The sequence below is a fragment of the Peromyscus eremicus genome, chromosome X, assembly GCF_949786415.1.
Source record: "Peromyscus eremicus chromosome X, PerEre_H2_v1, whole genome shotgun sequence".
NCBI classification, from domain to species: domain Eukaryota; kingdom Metazoa; phylum Chordata; class Mammalia; order Rodentia; family Cricetidae; genus Peromyscus; species Peromyscus eremicus.
Genome location: NC_081439.1, coordinates 82,734,963 through 82,751,966, shown reverse-complemented (window position 1 = coordinate 82,751,966; position 17,004 = coordinate 82,734,963). Strand labels below are relative to the sequence as shown.

The 17,004-nt window shown below is 43.8% G+C and overlaps 1 protein-coding gene across 1 annotated transcript in view; it reads left to right on the top strand.

Moving 5' to 3' along the window:
- Positions 1-9,128: 9,128 nt before the first annotated feature.
- Zmat1 (zinc finger matrin-type 1) overlaps positions 9,129-17,004 on the top strand; it is a 57,316-nt gene continuing 49,440 nt past the window's right edge. Inside the window, exons 1-2 of the mRNA XM_059250014.1 lie at positions 9,129-9,354; positions 16,083-16,269. The gene's annotated coding sequence lies outside the window, so the exon portion shown is untranslated. The remainder of the gene's footprint in view (positions 9,355-16,082; positions 16,270-17,004) is intronic.

The window sequence follows — 17,004 nt, the reverse complement described above, 5'->3', positions numbered from 1 at the left end:
CCCAATACAGATGTTTGTTGCTTCATGGCACTGTGCCATAGACCCTGTAAGGAGACATGAGGGATCCTACAGGTGCATGTTAGCGAGCAACAGCCCTGCCTGGGCTGAGTCCTGTGTTTACGTGGTCCATACCGAGTGGGCTCAATTTCCTGCTGCATCTGACTTTGTAGTGAAAATACTAGCCCTCCAGAGTACCTCGTCTTGGTTAAACAGTCCTGACTTTGGTTTACTTCTCCTTTTCTCTCCTTTCTCCCCTGTTTGTCATGGGAATGTAGTGCATGGCTCTTTGCTCCTCTAAGCAGGGCTGCCGTCAGAGGTCAGGAACAGCCCGCATCTTTTAAAAGGAAACACCAGGGCCTTACCCCAGGAACAGGTTTGGGAAATGGTGGCTCCAGTGTGTGAATAGATTAGGGAAGCCTACCTCCTTGCTCTACATCCAGCAGGGTAGATATATATAAGACATGTATTACAGTCTTACCCACGCACAGCCTGCCTTGCTGTTTTCACATGCTTAGTTACCATCTCTGCTTCCTTGGCCAAGCTAGCACCAGCCCCCTTGTTCCTATCATCTAACTACGCCTTCTGCAGTAACTATACTCTCCATTATGTGTATGCCCCCTGGCCTGCCTACAGCCATCTATGGCCCTTCACTGTCCTCAAGGCCAAGCACAGAGCCCAGAGATTCTATGCTTGTTCTACCCTCCCTGCCCATCCCTCCTCCCTCTCCAAGCGAGGCTCTATGGCCCCCAGGGGTGCCTTTTCCCCCTTGAATATCCCCTGGTTGTCTGTGATCACACTTCAGTCCATCTTTGGGTAGAACAGCTTATATTTGTGCCTCTTTTCCATACACAGATTTTAAATGGTCAACTTATGTCCAGAAGAATTAAGGGAACATGGAGCAGGAGGGGCCACAGGCAGCATATTCTGCAAGAGCAACAAACAGATAAAATAAGGGAAAGGGCAAGCTGGGTGCAGACAAGGAAATGGAGAAGGATGGAGAAGTGATGCAGGAAGGAGGCTGGCATTCCATTGGCTGCGGAGAGTTGCCAAGGGCAACTGCGACAGTTTAGTTGTGGTGCCAAAGGAGACCTTACTCAGATGAGGTGTGGGTAGAGACTGAAGGTAGGCTAAAGAGTAAATCACATAGCTGGGGCTAGGGGGCGGGATTGTGTCCTAGGTAACAAGTGCAAAGGTCCCTTCATCAGAGCTTTGCAAAAAAGATCTCAAAAGAACCAGAGAGATCTGTGTAGCTGGATGAAGTGAGAAGGGAGCTGAAGATGTCATGCTGAGGAAATGGCAACCTGGCTGTCAGCTTTGCTGGATGGTTGAAACTCAGCAGAGCTTTCAAGCAGCTGCCCATAGTGTCTGGCCCTGAATGATAACAATTCCTCCCTGTGTGCCTATGCTCAGAGGCCAGACGCTGTCCCCCAAACTCATATGCCACAGTCATTTAACCTTTACAAAGATTTCCTCCACAAACCAATTTTGCAGATATGTAAGTGGAAGCACATATAGGCGAAGTAAGCTGTTTCGAGCCACACAACTGGTCAAAGGAGGAGCGCGAAGGCTGATTCCAGATTTACTGCCCCGTCCACCATGAACCATGGCTTTATTTCCTATATGCAGTGACATATCTGGGTGCTGGTGCTGGGGTGACAGCATAGCACTGGGCAGTGCCCAGGAACCAGCCAGGACCTTCCTAAGCAAGAAAGCTCAATGTGCCCAGTTGCTTATGAACTCACTTATGCTTTAACTTACTCTCCTGTATAGGCCACTCATTATCACTAATTTAAGCGTATTTTTCCTCATGTCTCTCACTGAATTTTCATTCACTGGCCCATTCAATGGTTCATTTATTCACTCAACCCATTTACTCTCTCTGTATTACTCACTTATTACAGCCTAGCTAAATAAATCTATTCCCTGAGCCTAGCAGAAGACACTGTGATGAAACAGTGTTGCACTCAGGCAAGAAAATCAGACAGAGACAGTTGGGAGGGAAGCCCAAAGGTGGCAAAACCTAGGGGAGAACTTTTATGGGCAAGGGTCACAGAGCTCTCTGCTCCTGAGTGAGATGACCAGATTCTTCCTTTTTAAGGCCATTGGTTCCATTTCTGCTCCAAGCATCCCCAGGATACTACAGAACATGAAATCACCGACCTCCCACAAACCTGATCCAGAACCTTAGCTGCAAGCAGAGGAGGCCCCCTGACATGACCTCAAAGAGCCATGTATAATAGTGGCACAAAGCCATCAAGCCTGCCTGTCCTATCTAGCACCTGAGTCTCTGCTGACATTCAGCCCCAGAGGCCAGAAGACAGACACAGCGCAGGATCCAGCTGAGTCTGGCAGGACAACGGAAGCATGTCTCACAGCCAAGGCAACTGGGGAGTAGAAAGTGGCCACATGCCCTGGACTCACTGAACTAGGAGGATGAATGAAGATGGTCACTGAGAGCTTCCAGGCACCAGATGATCTGGAAGCTGAAGTCTGGAGGAGCCTCAAACCACAGAAAAGAATCCAGAATCAGGTGGTACATGTCTTCCTAGCAAAACAGGCCTGGGTTATCCACAACAGGGAGCCATCCTGAAAGCTGACTAAAAGCCAGAGTGATCAGATACTTCTGTCCTCTCGGGAGCACGACTTGAGAGGTCCCCAGGGTCACACACCATAACTGTCACTCAGAAAGTCCTGGGTTCCCCTTCAAACAAAGCTCAAAGACTTGCATGACTGGGGAGACAAAAGCTCATCACCTGCCCAGTCCAACCTCCTCTGGGATGAGAGCAATGTAGCCACCAAGGACACTGGCAAATAGGAGGCCCAGAGACAAACACTTCACTGTGAGGATATGGGTAGCTTCAGCCAGGTTGGCCTTAGAGCTATCCACCCTTAAGCTAGAGACATCCATACCCATGGCTCCTGAATGTCAGTCTGGTAGAGCCATAAGAGCTCTAGGCCCACCTGCCCCTCCCTGCCCCACTGACTTGATTATCCAGGTGTCATCTGCTTCCCACCTCTGACTACCCAGGAGGCTCTGGGCTTCTTCCACATATTCCATAGCCCAGTTTCTGGTTCTGGGTCACAGGAATCCTTCATGCCCCCTTTCATTGCAAGTGTTCCAAGGAACCCCAAAGAAGGAAGGGTTTAGGGGAAAGCTATAGGTAAGATTTCAGACCTCTGGTGGCACTGAACAACTGCAACCACATCCCTTACTTGTGAGACGCTCTCAGCTGATCATGGTCTGCCATGCTAACTACCATTATCTAGTAAGGGCACTTGGGGAAGAGCCCTTAAAAGGAGAGGAAAGAGGAAGTTGTGGTTCAGTGCTAAGTGCAGACCTGCCCATGCCCTTTGCTTTCACCCACGCATAAAAGCCAGCTTCAGACTTCCCCTGATGGTCTGCAGGATGGGTGCTCAGTACAGCCAGTGAGCTGAGCAAATGTACTTCCTACTGCTTTGTCAGTTCACACCTTCCATGGGACCTGAACCCCTGCACCAAGTACCTGTAGATCTCGCTGCATTTTTCTTGGCTTAGGGGTATCTGGGCTTGTGGTTCCTGGCCTTTCCAGGAGACATCTGCCAGTCCTGAGTCTTGACTTGAGGATGACCAGATGTGATTTCTCAGTGCTGGCATGGCGGTACCTAAGACTTCTTATACAGGAAGTAGGGGCTTCGGTGTCTAAACCTTAAGGAAGGATGTTTGTGGGCAAGAACAGTTTGTCTTAGGTACAACATTGCGACAGGTAAGGGTGGCTGAATGGACAAGGCTTCATCCTTAACTGGACTATGCCTCGCATCTGTGTCCTTGGACTCCTCACTATTATGTACATGGATATGTTGACAAGAAGGATGACTGGCACTCTAGGGCTCCTGTCCACCAGGCCATGCAAGGCAGCCTAGGTCCTTCTATGAAGGGGCCATTGGCCCCAATGACCAGTGCCGAGTAGATTCTGGAATGTTCTTCTTGCATTTCTAGGTCCACAGCAGATGATGACACTGGTCTGGGTTTACCCTCACCCCTACTGTCTTCTTCACCTACTGCTGACTTCCTTACTTGCTGACAACGCTTAGGGATGAACTTTCATCAGATGACACCATTGCTCCCTTAAGACCTTTCTGTTCCTTGAGACAGAACTCTCAGACCATGTGATATATAAGAATGAGGCAGCCCGAGGACACAATGCCCCAGCCTCCTCCCTGAGGCTCCTTCAGAATCAGTAAGAGTGCTGCAATTTGTTGGATACTGAGACATATACGAAGGCACATATGGTGAACAGCTTGGTCCCTATTGTCTTACCTCCTGGCTCAAGTAACATAGCCACCCACAAAAAAAGCAGGTATAAATCACTATGAGCACAGAGTCTGAAGAGGGAATTGAACTAATGAATGTGTGTTAAAGAAACATGGTTTATCCAGCTTAGTAAGGAGTTCATTCTATAAATTAAAAGACTCCTTTATCCTGGGGATGGATATGAGTGGTACAGCACTTGCCTGACTTGTTCATGACCCTCGGTTCAATCCCCAGCATCACACACAGAAATTAATTAATTAATTAATCAGTCGGTAAGGCAGACAGTCATAACGTTGTGGGCCTGAAATCCCAGGTAGTCAGAAGATTGTAAGTTCAAGGTTAGCTTGGGCTACAGAGTAAGTTCAAGTCCAGCCTGGGCAACTTAGTAAGACCTTATGACCTGGCCAAGTAGGGGGAAAAAGCCAGGCATGGCAGTACACTCCTTTAGTCCCAGCACTCGGGAGGCAGGGGCAAGAAGATCTCTGAATTTGAGGCCAGGTTGGTCTGCAGAGCAAGTTCCAGGACAGCCAGGGTTACACAAAGAACCCTGTCTTGAAAACCAAAAGTTGGGGGAGGGCTTATACTTTTGTGTTAGAGTGCTTGTATGATGTGCAAAAGGCCCTGGGTTCAGTCACCAAGGCTAAAAAACAACCATATTGTCTGAGGTGTAGTGTGCACCCTTGCTCCACCTGGCTCTTCTCTGGGTCCCTATCAGATCAGGCTTTTTGGGAGACCCCAAAGGGGCTAGGCTCCCCATATAGCTTCTTATAAGTTCTGAGAAACCCATGTAAGGTATTGTTTGTGAGCACCCTACTGTAGATCCATCCCTGGACTAAAAGAAAATAGGGGTTGTCACATGAAAAGTGTGACATTAGGGCGGCCCTACTGTTGCTGCTGACCCGAGCTGAATGCAAAGTGGCTCTGAGCATGAGAGAAGCTGCACCTCAAATCTTAGGCTTTGACCAGCTTCTCTTGTCACTGATGTGAGAAACCTCTTGAGCCTGGAATGGTCTTTGTCCTCAGTCCTACCAGCCTTCATATTTGAACTGTCTTCCTGCCTTCCAGGACCAGCCCATAGGAAGACAAGCCCCAACATGCCTAGGATCATCCTACTAACAGGGGTGTCTACAAAAACAAATACCCATAATGCTCACACATGCACACACACACACACACACACACACACACACACACACACACACACCCACCCTGTGTGGGCATTACGTGCACTCTTCAGCTCCTGAATTCCATACCACAGCTTGTGGAAAATGACAGGCATCAGTGTCACCGAGTTTATCTCTGAGCAGTGTCCTCAGCAACCTCTTACAACACATGCTCTCAGGCTGTCACCCTGTCAGAGATTTCTAGTGTTGATAAGTGGATCGTGCGACAGGTTAGAGCAGGACACCTGTCCTTCCATTCTATTGTGTAAGCTGTGCTGGCTTCTTGCAGGAAGCTGGTGGCCATCCACCTAAATTAATTTGCTGGGACCCAAGAATGCCACATGACTCTCTGGGAGAAAATAAGAGGATTCTGTGGAAAATAAACGAAAGGATAATACACAAAAGAACATATGAAAGTGGGTGGGGGAGGCTTGTTGGGATGAAAGATTTCAAAAGGAGAGGAAGCAGGTGAGAGAGGGATATGGGGTGAAAATAACTAAAATTTTTTATATAAATGCATGAAAGTGTCAATAATAAAAACCTGATCAATCAGTCAATAATCAGTCAATGGCTGGCTGGGTGTAGTGGCACAGGCCTTAAATCCCAGTGTTCTAGAGGCAGGCAGATCTCTGTAAGTAGAAGTCCAGCTTGATCTACACGGTAAATTCCAAGCCAGCTAGCATTACATAGTGAGAGATACTGTCTCAGTACACGCACACACACACACACACACACACACACACACACACACCCTCTCAAGAACTTACAGTTACCAGGGAATAATGTTAACAAGTGTGCCAGGAGATGATATCAAAGGTAAAATCCCCAAAGCTGGCAATACCTCCTTCTATAAAGTTAAATATGTGCTTTCATGGGCTGAATGGCTGGCATTATAGACAGGACTAGAGAAAACCCTAGAGGGGGGGTGGGGGGTGGGGGTGCTTCAAGGTCACTTTCTTTGTAAAGGTCAAAGCAGAGGGATTTCCTTGTTACCTTGACTCAGGATGACTGGAACTTCCTATTTTAGGAAAATGGTGTCATTCTCAACATTCAGTTTGGCAAGAGAAACTCCAGTCATTGATCTTGTCTGCTGGAGCCTCCTGCAAAGCAGTGGCCTCTGATGCATATTGTCTAACTAGAGGAAATGTTTGCAAACTTCTGAAAGACAAGCGAGGATACTTTGAACAACTGAAAGAGCATATATTCTGGTATGCAATGATTCCATGTAAATGAGGTTCAAGCCCAGTGGTGGTGGTGGCGGCGGCGGCGGCGGCGGCGGCGGCGGCGGCGGCGGCGGCGCACGCCTTTAATCCCAGCACTCGGGAGGCAGAGCCAGGTGGATCTTTGTGAGTTCGAGGCCAGCCTGGGCTACCAAGTGAGTTCCAGGAAAAAGGCGCAAAGCTACACAGAGAAACCCTGTCTTGAAACCACCCCCCCAAAAAAAACAACAAATGAGGTTCAAGTTCTTCACAGATAAACACATACATTTAGCATGATTTTAAATACAATATCAAGAATTCATTTTAGATCAATTAATTCTAATTTTTAATCAGTAGGGGAAACTCTACTGAATCAAAGCAGAGGAGTAGTAGTGGCATTGGCATGTACTGTAGAGTCGTGGCACTGAGACAGAGAGCCTGATCCAAGGTACAGGCCTCATACATAGGGATTGTATAAATGCTAAAAGGGGACACCAAGTGACTCAGGACACTGGGGTATGATATACTGTTTAATAAATGGTTCTGGAACTGTCACTTTAAAAGCATCTGATCCAATCCCAGGTACTTCAGAGGCTGAGCCAGGTAGATTACAAGTTCAAGGCCCACCTGTTCTGTAGTGTGAGTTAAAAGCCAGCTTGACAGTTTGGGCAACTTAGTGAGACCCTGTTAGAAAATTAAAAGCCAGCAGAGTTGTTTTTTTTAATGAGGTCCTAATTTCAATCCCCAGCAGCACAGAGTAAAAATTAAACATGAATGTACCTTAGGGTCCAGTAATTCACTCCTCAATATTTACCTAAGACAAATGAAAACATGTGCCCAAAAGAATCTATGCACAAAATATCCATAGCAAATTTCATCTCTAATAGCCTCAAACTGGAAATGGCCTAAGTGATAATCAGTAGAAAAATCAATAAACTTATTATGCTCTATTTACATAATGGAATCCTACTCAGAAATGTTTATAGAGCTAAATATTGATAGTGCAACAGTATTCCAGCCCAGCCATGTTGTATCTATCTCAAAGGCATTATTCTGAGTTGAAGTATACACACACACACACACAAACACACACACTGCTGTATGATTCAATTTGTGTGGTATTTTAGAGTACTTAAAACTACCTTTATGACAGATCATACGATGTCCTCTAGGGTTGAGAGTAACAAGATGACTGCAGGGGATGTAAATGTCCTCTTCCTTTGATAAGCAGAGAGGTTATAGGAGTGCATGCCTTTGCCAAAACAATGGTATATTTTAAGATTTTAGTATCTCATGTAAATTATATCTAAAAATAAGGTAGTATAACTTGGCTGTGCATGCATGAGATCCTAGTATCAGTCACCAGTACTACAAATAATTGTATATTATAATTATACATGTGTATATGTATATACACACATATTACTGTACCTTAAAATCCAATAATTTACTCCTACATATTATACAAGACAAATGAAAATGTATCCACGGGAAGCTTTAAATGATATAACAGCTACTTAAGATAACTTTTTATTTTTTCTATATAATAGAGCAATATAGTACTCGTATTTTGTGATTATATGAGACATAACTCTAAAATGAGTACCTCTGAATCCAACATCTAATTTCACTAGAACCTTTCAATATGTTCCAGCTTCTCCCACCTCTCTCAAAGTGTCTGTTCTTCTGAACTTGTTTCCAGTCTTTTAAAGAGCAGTTCTGATGCAGAGGCTGGGACAAGAGGGTTATAAGTTCAAGGGCTTTCAGTGTTGCAAAATTAGCTCAAGGGCAACCTGGGCAATTTAGTGAGACTCTCGCTCAAAATGAAATTTAAAATGTGTGTGAGAGAGAGTGTGTGTGTATGTACTTGCTTCTCTCATCCCACCTTTTCATGAGTTCGGGGAATCGAACTCATGCCATTAGAGTTTATATGGAAAGCATCTTTACCTGCTAAGCCCTAGACTTTTAAATTTTAATTATGACTTTTCTAGATTAGATTTAGTCGAGCAATAATGATCCAGGTGCTCACTATAGCCTTTAAACTAGTTAGGATTTTGTTTTGTTTTTCGAGACAGGGTTTCTCTGTGTAGTTTTGGGGTCTGTACTGGAACTCGCTTTGTCGCCAGACTGGCCTCGAACTCGCAGAGATCCGCCTGCTTCTGCCTCCCAATCTGCCTCCCAAGTGCTGGGATTAAAGGCGTGCGCCACCACCGCCCGGCCAAACTAGTTAGGATTTTTAATTTTATGTTTGAAATACTTTAGTGGGTGATTATACCAAGGAGAGTTGATAGCACATTTGCTAGGGTTCCTGGTAGTGACTACCTGGCATGAAATCCACCCATGGCATATGGTCAGTACCTTGCCAACAAGAAAATTGAGGACCGCTGGGTGGCGCAGGGATACCTAAAGGTGCTTGCCTGTAGGAGGGAATGTACGCTGTGAGAGTCCAGGGCTCAGTGATACACTTCCCAAACGCCCGGAAGGCCCCTGTGAAGAAACAGCGCGCAAGGATCAACAGCCTGCGGGAGTTGGGGCTGTTGCCCGGGGCCGCCGAGATGCGGCAAGCAACTGGGTGGACGCCACGTGGGGGTACTAGGAGGTGGTTCCGGGAGCACTCGTCCCGGATAATTGCCTTTCTCCATCTGCACACACGCAGGCCAAGCTGGACCTCCCGGAGGTGCTGGAGCTGATGGCGCGCGCGGTGAGTAGCCGCTCCGTGTACCGCAGGGGAGCAGGCCACTGAAGCCTGCTAGTGGGCTTGAGTACATTTGCTCAGCCAGCCCAAGCAGGGCTGGCCTCGTCTGTCCGGGCGTTGAACGCAGCGAACCCTAGGTCCTGCTGGGCGGGCGGTAGCAATAGCTGCTCGCGGTGCAAGGAACATTGCTTTGGACCCCCTGTTTTCGGGCCAGAGCAGAAACGCCTACAGGCAGAATCCAGGGAACTCCTTGCCGCCTGGTTACACACACAGATGTAAGTGCCACACACCAGGCGATCAAACCTCCTTCGCTGCCAAATTCTGGAACCACCTATTCTGGCTCTGCCACTATGTAAAGTCAGCAGCTTTTAGGGTCTGCTGGGAAAACACCCTGGCTGGACTGGCTGGAGTCCCTGGTCTGAGGGGCTGGCCTGTGGAAGGGGCTCCTGTAATCCCATTTGCCCGGCCCCCAAGGTCCAGGGGACAAACCATCTCCAACCCGAAAAAAGCCCAACAGTTTAACTGAGTCAGGAGCCCTTTGAGGCTGGGTTTGATGCTTGTGGCTCTGGGCAGCTCAACCACTGGCCTAATCCAATGTCTGGAGGCCCCGATGACCAACATCAGCCTAAGGCCTTCAGGGGTGTGCATGCTTTCCCAAATTTTAATTCCCTATGCCTAAAGTTCAGATGTGGCTAGGTGCAGGATGCCGTTGTACCCCCTTCCTCACCAGCAGTAAATTGGCTTGTAAGACGGCTTCTGATGACTGGCCTAGTCTTTATCCCTGTTTCTGAGGGGTGTGTCTGTGTAGTGGTGTGCAAACCCCTTTTAGTTGTATTTAATTAGTATACAAAGTAATGGATTTTATTATGGGGTTTTCATACATAGTTTTTGCTGATCCTCTCCCCCGCCCCCGCCCCTCCAATTCCTTGCCCCCTCCCACTGTTCCCCACCCCTCTCTTCTGCTTTCATGTTACATGTATTTTGTAACCCTCTTTTTCTTTCTTCTACCCACTCCATGACCCTCCCTTAAGACCTCTTTTTTCTGCTCTTATGATCCATTTTCTACTTTCATGACAGACAGACAGAAACACACAACACACACACACACACACACACACACACACACACACACACCCTGAAGTAATACATTTATGGACCCTACAGCACTGAGGCAGATGGATAAGAGAATCTTGTAGAGTTATCAAAGCTTCCCACACTTGAGCAGACAAGATGGCTCAGCAGGTAAGGGTGCTGCTTGCTGTCAAAGCCCAAGGCTTGAATTCCATCCCTGACACCTAGAAGATGGAAAGAAAAAAACAACTCCCACAACTTGTTCTCTGACCCCCATCATGTGCCCTTGACACACAAATAAACACATATAATTACAATTTTTAAAATAAGAGCTTTCCGCCTTCACCTGTGCCAGCGTTAAGTGCCAGGCACTGTGTGGTATCTGGAGACAGATGCAGGAGTCACGCTGATCCTCCACTGAACTAGGTACCATTATCCTCGTGGGTAGGGTCAGTCAGGTCTTGGTGGTCCTGACCTGAACAGAAGCTGGAATTTGTCACTTCCGATGGATGAATAGAGCAGGCATGTTTATTCCTCAGCATTGCTTCGTTGGCAGAAAGGAGAAAGGCTCTCCATACAACTTGTTTGCCACACACTTGAGTTTGTGTTTTCAGCCAGTTGCTGCCAAACATTCCAACTGCATTAAGTGAAGAATTTCAGATTTAAGTTGGAGAAAAAGAAAAGATGGACATGGTGGCACACACCTATAATCCCAACTTTCAGGATACCGAGCCGGGAAGATTGGGCTTTGGAAGCTAGCCTGGGGTACATAGTAAGTTTAAATCAGCAAGAACCATAGCAAGAAAGAGGAAGGGGACGAGGGGAAAGGTGGCATGTGTAAAATTTGAGAACACGAGCTTAGACTAGTCCAGGCATTGTGTTATCCTGCTTTGGATGGACATGACTAATTATATAGTCCTCTTTTTTGGTGAGCTTTTTTGTTGTTGCTTTTATTTTGTTTTTTGAGACAGGGTCTCTCTGTGTAGCCTTGGCTGTCTTGGAACTGACTATGTAAACCAGGTTGGCCTTGAACTCACAGAGATCCTCCTGCCTCTGCCTCCCCAAGTGCTGAGATAAAAGGCATAAGCCACCATTGCCAGGCTTTTGGGTGAGCTTTTGCTTGACCTTAGGCTCTTTGCCAAGTGGAGCGGCCATCAATTAGAACTCCAGGTACAAGACAATGGCAACACTGTCTCTGGGTGTCATCCTTTGTTCTTGCAGAGTTAGAAAGAGGTAGAAGTAAAACAGCTGGGGGGGGGAGGTAATGTTATTTCTCATGCCTCCTCTTGTTCTTCACTCTGAGCTCCCAACCCAGGATCCCCAGTCTTTGGAAGGGAAATGAATAAAACTTCTGGGGCTACCTTAGTTTGAAAAGTCTTGCTTGCTTCTACAGAATACAAGGTAAATTTAGAGATCCATGATGTTGTTTAGTCAGAATTTTTAAGCCTACTATAGAAAAAAATTTAAATAGACATAAGTGAAAGAAAACACTTTAAATGGATTTTTTTCATTTAGTGAAAATGGCAACATTCTGTACCAAAACTTTCCAATTTTTATGTAAATATAATATCACAGATCTCCTTGACTCTGATGTATTATTTGTGGTATAGTGTAAGAAATATATATTAAATTTATATTTGAAATATTAAAATATCAGAGTTATTTTATAGTGGAGGAAATATTACATATATAAATGTATTTCAGTGATGCAAGAGTGAATAATTCTACATTTCTACAGCTATGAAATGCAACCTAGGCTACAGTCACAACTAACTGCAGTATATATAATTGGTAACTTTTTATTTCTTTTTAATAAGTTTTGCTAGTCTTTATTTTGATTGTGTATAGATATGTCTACACATGTGTATGTGCTTGTGAGTGCAGGTGCCCGTGGAGGTCAGAGGCACCTGATCCTCCTGGAACTGGAGTGAAGAGGCAGTTGTGAGCTGCACAACATGAGTGCTGGGGACTGAACTCAGATTCTCTGCAAAAGCAGTACGTGCTCTTAACCACAAAGCCATTTCTCCAGTCCTGAACATTTTTAATTTATTATTATTGTGTGTTTATCATTGTGTGTGAACTCAAGTGCTCCATAGAGTGTATGTGGAGGTCAGAGGACAACTTGTTTGTTCTCTCCTTCCACCTTTATGTGGTTTTTGAGGATCAAGCTCAAGTCATCAGGTTTACAAGGTAAGCACCTTGACCCACTGTGGTGGGCTGAATGAGAATGGCTCCCATAGGCTCATATGGTCCCCAGGTGGAGCAGCTGTTTGGGAGGTGTGGTCTTGTTGAAGAAGGTGTGTCATTGGGGGCGGGCTTAAAGGTTACAAAAGCCCAAGCCATCCAGGGTTAGTTCTCTTTCTGCCTCCTGCTTTCGGATAAGGATGTAAGTGCTCAGCTACTGTTCCAGTGCCATGCCTGCCTGTCATGATGGTCATGGACTCACCCTCTGAAACTGTAAGCCCCAATAACCTCTTTCTTTTATAAGCTTCCCTGGTTATGGTGTTTTGTCACAGCAACAGAATAACTAAGACACCTACTAGGCCATCTTGTGAGTCCTATTTTTTTTTATTTCTTAAAGGTAAATGAACATGGTAAATTAATAGGTGCTATCATATTGCATTTTGTATGATAGGTATTTATAAAAATGTATACCCATACACAAACACGTATGGTTCTGTAGAACACTTTTAGTTCAGATGTTGTGCTATCTCCAGTATTTCTCTTTTGACTGACTCTGGATTGCTTTGAGTACTCAAAAGTCTTTTATGCTTTCACATATATTTTAGATACTGATATTCTATTTCTGTGAATAATGTCATTAAAATTTTGGGGGTTATTGTATTTGAATCTGTAGAACACTTTTGGTAATATAGTCATTTCCACAATATATAGCAATGTTAATTCTGCCTATTTTTTTCCTTCGGTGTTATAAAGTTTTTATTGTAGAGGTCTCTCAGAAATCTCTTTGGTTATATTATTCCTAGGTCATTTTTTGAGGCTAGTGGACATTGAAGCAAGGACTTGGACACAAACCTGATTTCAGAGACCATACTCCTTCTATAATATTCATTCTGTCATTCATAAAGGGAGATTGGAACCCAGACTCTTGCTCAGTATACACTTCCCATACCTTCTGCAACCATCTAAAACTATGTTATAACAATTTTACTTCCAAGTTTTAAATTTTTGTTTCGATAAATTACAAAAATAGTACATATAATTATCATATGTATTTCCCCTAGATTTTCCAAATTGTAGCATCTTTCATAACCACAGAAAAATTATCTGATACAGACCATCAGCATTGACATAAACATCTTTGAGAACCCTAGGGTTATTTTATTTTATTTAATCAATAATTAGATTGAATAAGTGATGTTTTAAAAGTAGTTTTGTCACCAGGCACCAGGTAAAACTTCTCTTACCAGCTAATTGTGTGACGTTTGGCCATTACTTAACCTTCTTGAAATTCTACTTTCTATCTGATTAAGTAGAAATCTTAAAAACCACTGTAAAATTTAAGTTAGATAATATATAGGAATCACTGACCCATGGTAAGGAATGTGTAAATACTAAAAGTATTGTTGTTCTAACAGTCACCCTGTAGTTGATGGCATGGAGAATGAGATCCCTGTCCTACCCACATGAAGAGACCCATTACTATATATTAAAGGCCACTTTTATACCTTTTTTGTGTACAATGTAAGAAATGATAGTGCATTCAGGCTCCAGTGTAAGGGCCCCACAGCAAAGTTCTGACTCTCATTTGCCTGGCTCTGAATATGTTTGTTCCTGAGATGTCCGTGTCCACACTTCATTTCAGACTGGGAAAAGGAAGACTCATTTCTAATGTGACTAGCTGCCTGCATGGGCTAGATGGGTTCCTCATGGGAAGAGAATTACTTCTAAGGGCACAAATAGACCCTTCGGGGCCATTAATTTATAGTCTGTTGCAATTTTCAAAGAGAGTAGAAAGAAAGGGAGGTACATTCAAATTTTGAATTTTTCCTATAAAATCAAAAATATTTTTTGTATTCAAGATTAAAATTTCATTAAGAACTAGAATCATACCTCACCTTAAAATGGTGATATTATGAAACAGTTTACAACTTTGGTTCCTTTGTTATCACTCTGATTTTTAAAATTTTTCCATGCATTGTAAATTGAAAAACAAATCCAGTGAAGATGGTGTGAAATGCTGAAACATAAAGAAAATATGAATTCTAATCTTGCAGTTGTTGACAAAGGGCCACACACGCATAGGAAAGTTCATCACCATATTGGATATAATTTTGAAAGAAGCGATACTGACTGTGATAGGTTTGTGTTAGTTTGATCACTGACAGGCATCACTTAAGTTGCCTGGTCACGGATATTGCTGCTGTTTACCAGTTATTTGGTCTTTTGCTCAATGTCCTTAGTAGGGGGATGCCTTTGACTAAGATAATCTTGCTTTGTGTTTCACACCGTGTCTAATTATCCTGTCTGTTTAGTTTAAAAATGTCTCTATCTCTGCAATTGCTTTCACCAGCTCTTGGCATACTATCACTCACTACGTGATCATTCACCCCTAGTCAGTGAGGCAGTCGCTCCCTGCTGATTTCATTTGGCTGACTGTACTTTTAGACTTCTAAGAAGTTTCGAAAGTAGAAGAACCACAGACTAAGTTCCATCTTGTTTGGCTTAGACTGATATTCATTCTGAAATGGATTTGCTTAGTCTTCAGTATTTCTTGTATTTATTTTTATTTTGCAGTACTGTGGATTGAACCTAAGTCATCACACATTCTTCTCAGGTGTTCTGCTGCTTAGCGATTTCCCTCTCTTCACTTTGTATTTTGAGATAGGGTCTCATAAGGTGTTCAGACTGACCTTCAACACACTGTGAGCTCAGGTAGACCTTGACTTTCTGATCTCCTTGCCTTAGCTTCTTGAGTAAAGGGGATTACAGACCTATTGCATGAAGCCTTAGCATGTATCCTTTTCAATTTTAACACACAGTTAGATGGGTACCTGGAGTTAGGACCTAACTTATAGGCAACTAAAATCTATTTGCTCTTAGACGCCACAATGAACCAAAAGTTGTCTCCCAACAAATATTAAGCTAACTGAATAATCTAATATGCTAATACAGCCAGTCTTTGATTTCGTTCATCCATCTCTATTAAACATACATCTCTGCATTAAAGATAGATCTGGTTCACATGAACCTATAGTTAGGAATTCTCAAATTAAAAGTTACATGTAACATGAGCTAAATTTTTTGGTAATTAAATATATGTTTCTGAAGGACTTGTCCCAATACGAATCAGAAATTTTTCTTATCATGTGTCATTTGAAATTGTTCATCCTGTTATTTCTCCTTTCATTACTTCAAGATAATCAATTGCTAAATGTATAAGGGTAACATAGAAGGTACATGTTAGCATGACTAAACCATTCATTCCTTTATTGGAAGTCTGCTTAAGCTGATTCCAGAATAACTGAATGAATGGCATAGATTCTTGCTAAAATAAATAAATGTGTCATTAACCATGAAGACTGTTACAACTCATTTGGGATGATAGTGGCAAATCATAGTCTTTAGCACTGCTCTCTGCAATCTGGGAGAGTCATTTAATTCTGGGAGCTTGAATTTTTCTTTTTCTTACCTTTCTGCAGAATTGAGCTCTAGGCCCTAAGCAAGATCAAAGAGGGAAAGCAGCTAACAGTATCTTATATTAGCTTCTTCAAAGTCGATAGACTGGAGGGAAAGCGACTGGAAAAGCTGTACTCATGACCACACATGTGAACTCTCAGGAAAGATACCAAAGGACAAACTCTTCTTGAGGTAAAAAGCAACTTAAAGGTATGTGTATTTTTTCTGCCTGGGTTTTTGTAGCCATCTTTTCCAGAACTAAGAAGAGCATTTATTTTGCAGTTAATAGTAGTTCATTTCTAAAAGTGTCTAAAAGTTCATTCTATAAGTGTCTCTTACTTCTTGGGATGATACTATATAATGACGGACAGAGCACAGGATTTTGCTCTGAAAAGACCTTATCTGTAAACCTGACTTTTCCATGTACTATATATTTGAGTTTAAAGTTACTTAACTTTATCATATGCAGACTGGCAATTAAATATTTATTAGGTAAGATTATTATGAGACTTGAAAAAGATAATATAGGTGAAGGTATTATTATGTAGTAGAGAAACAACAAACATGCCTTATCTCAGTCCATTATATATTAAAATAATATCATTTGAATTTTTGTGATGAAAACTGGGCATGTGGACTTCTTTTGTTATTCTGTGTCTAATATGGACAAAGCAGGCTGGGACAGAGCACAAGATTGTGGGCCTGGTTGGGACTAAAGGGTTGATACGGTTTGGGTGGGATGAAGTCAGGTGGACATAATGGGCTTTGCTGGCACACAAGCCTGGAGGTTGGGGACACTTCAGGCAGAGCTGACCAGAGTAGGTGGGGCACTGGGTGTGGGACACAGGCACTAGATCTGGGGATTAGGGAGGGTGCCTGGATGGGAGGATCAGGTGGACTCACCAGGCTGGGCCCTAGTGCAAGATGTGCAGGATCTGACTTGGC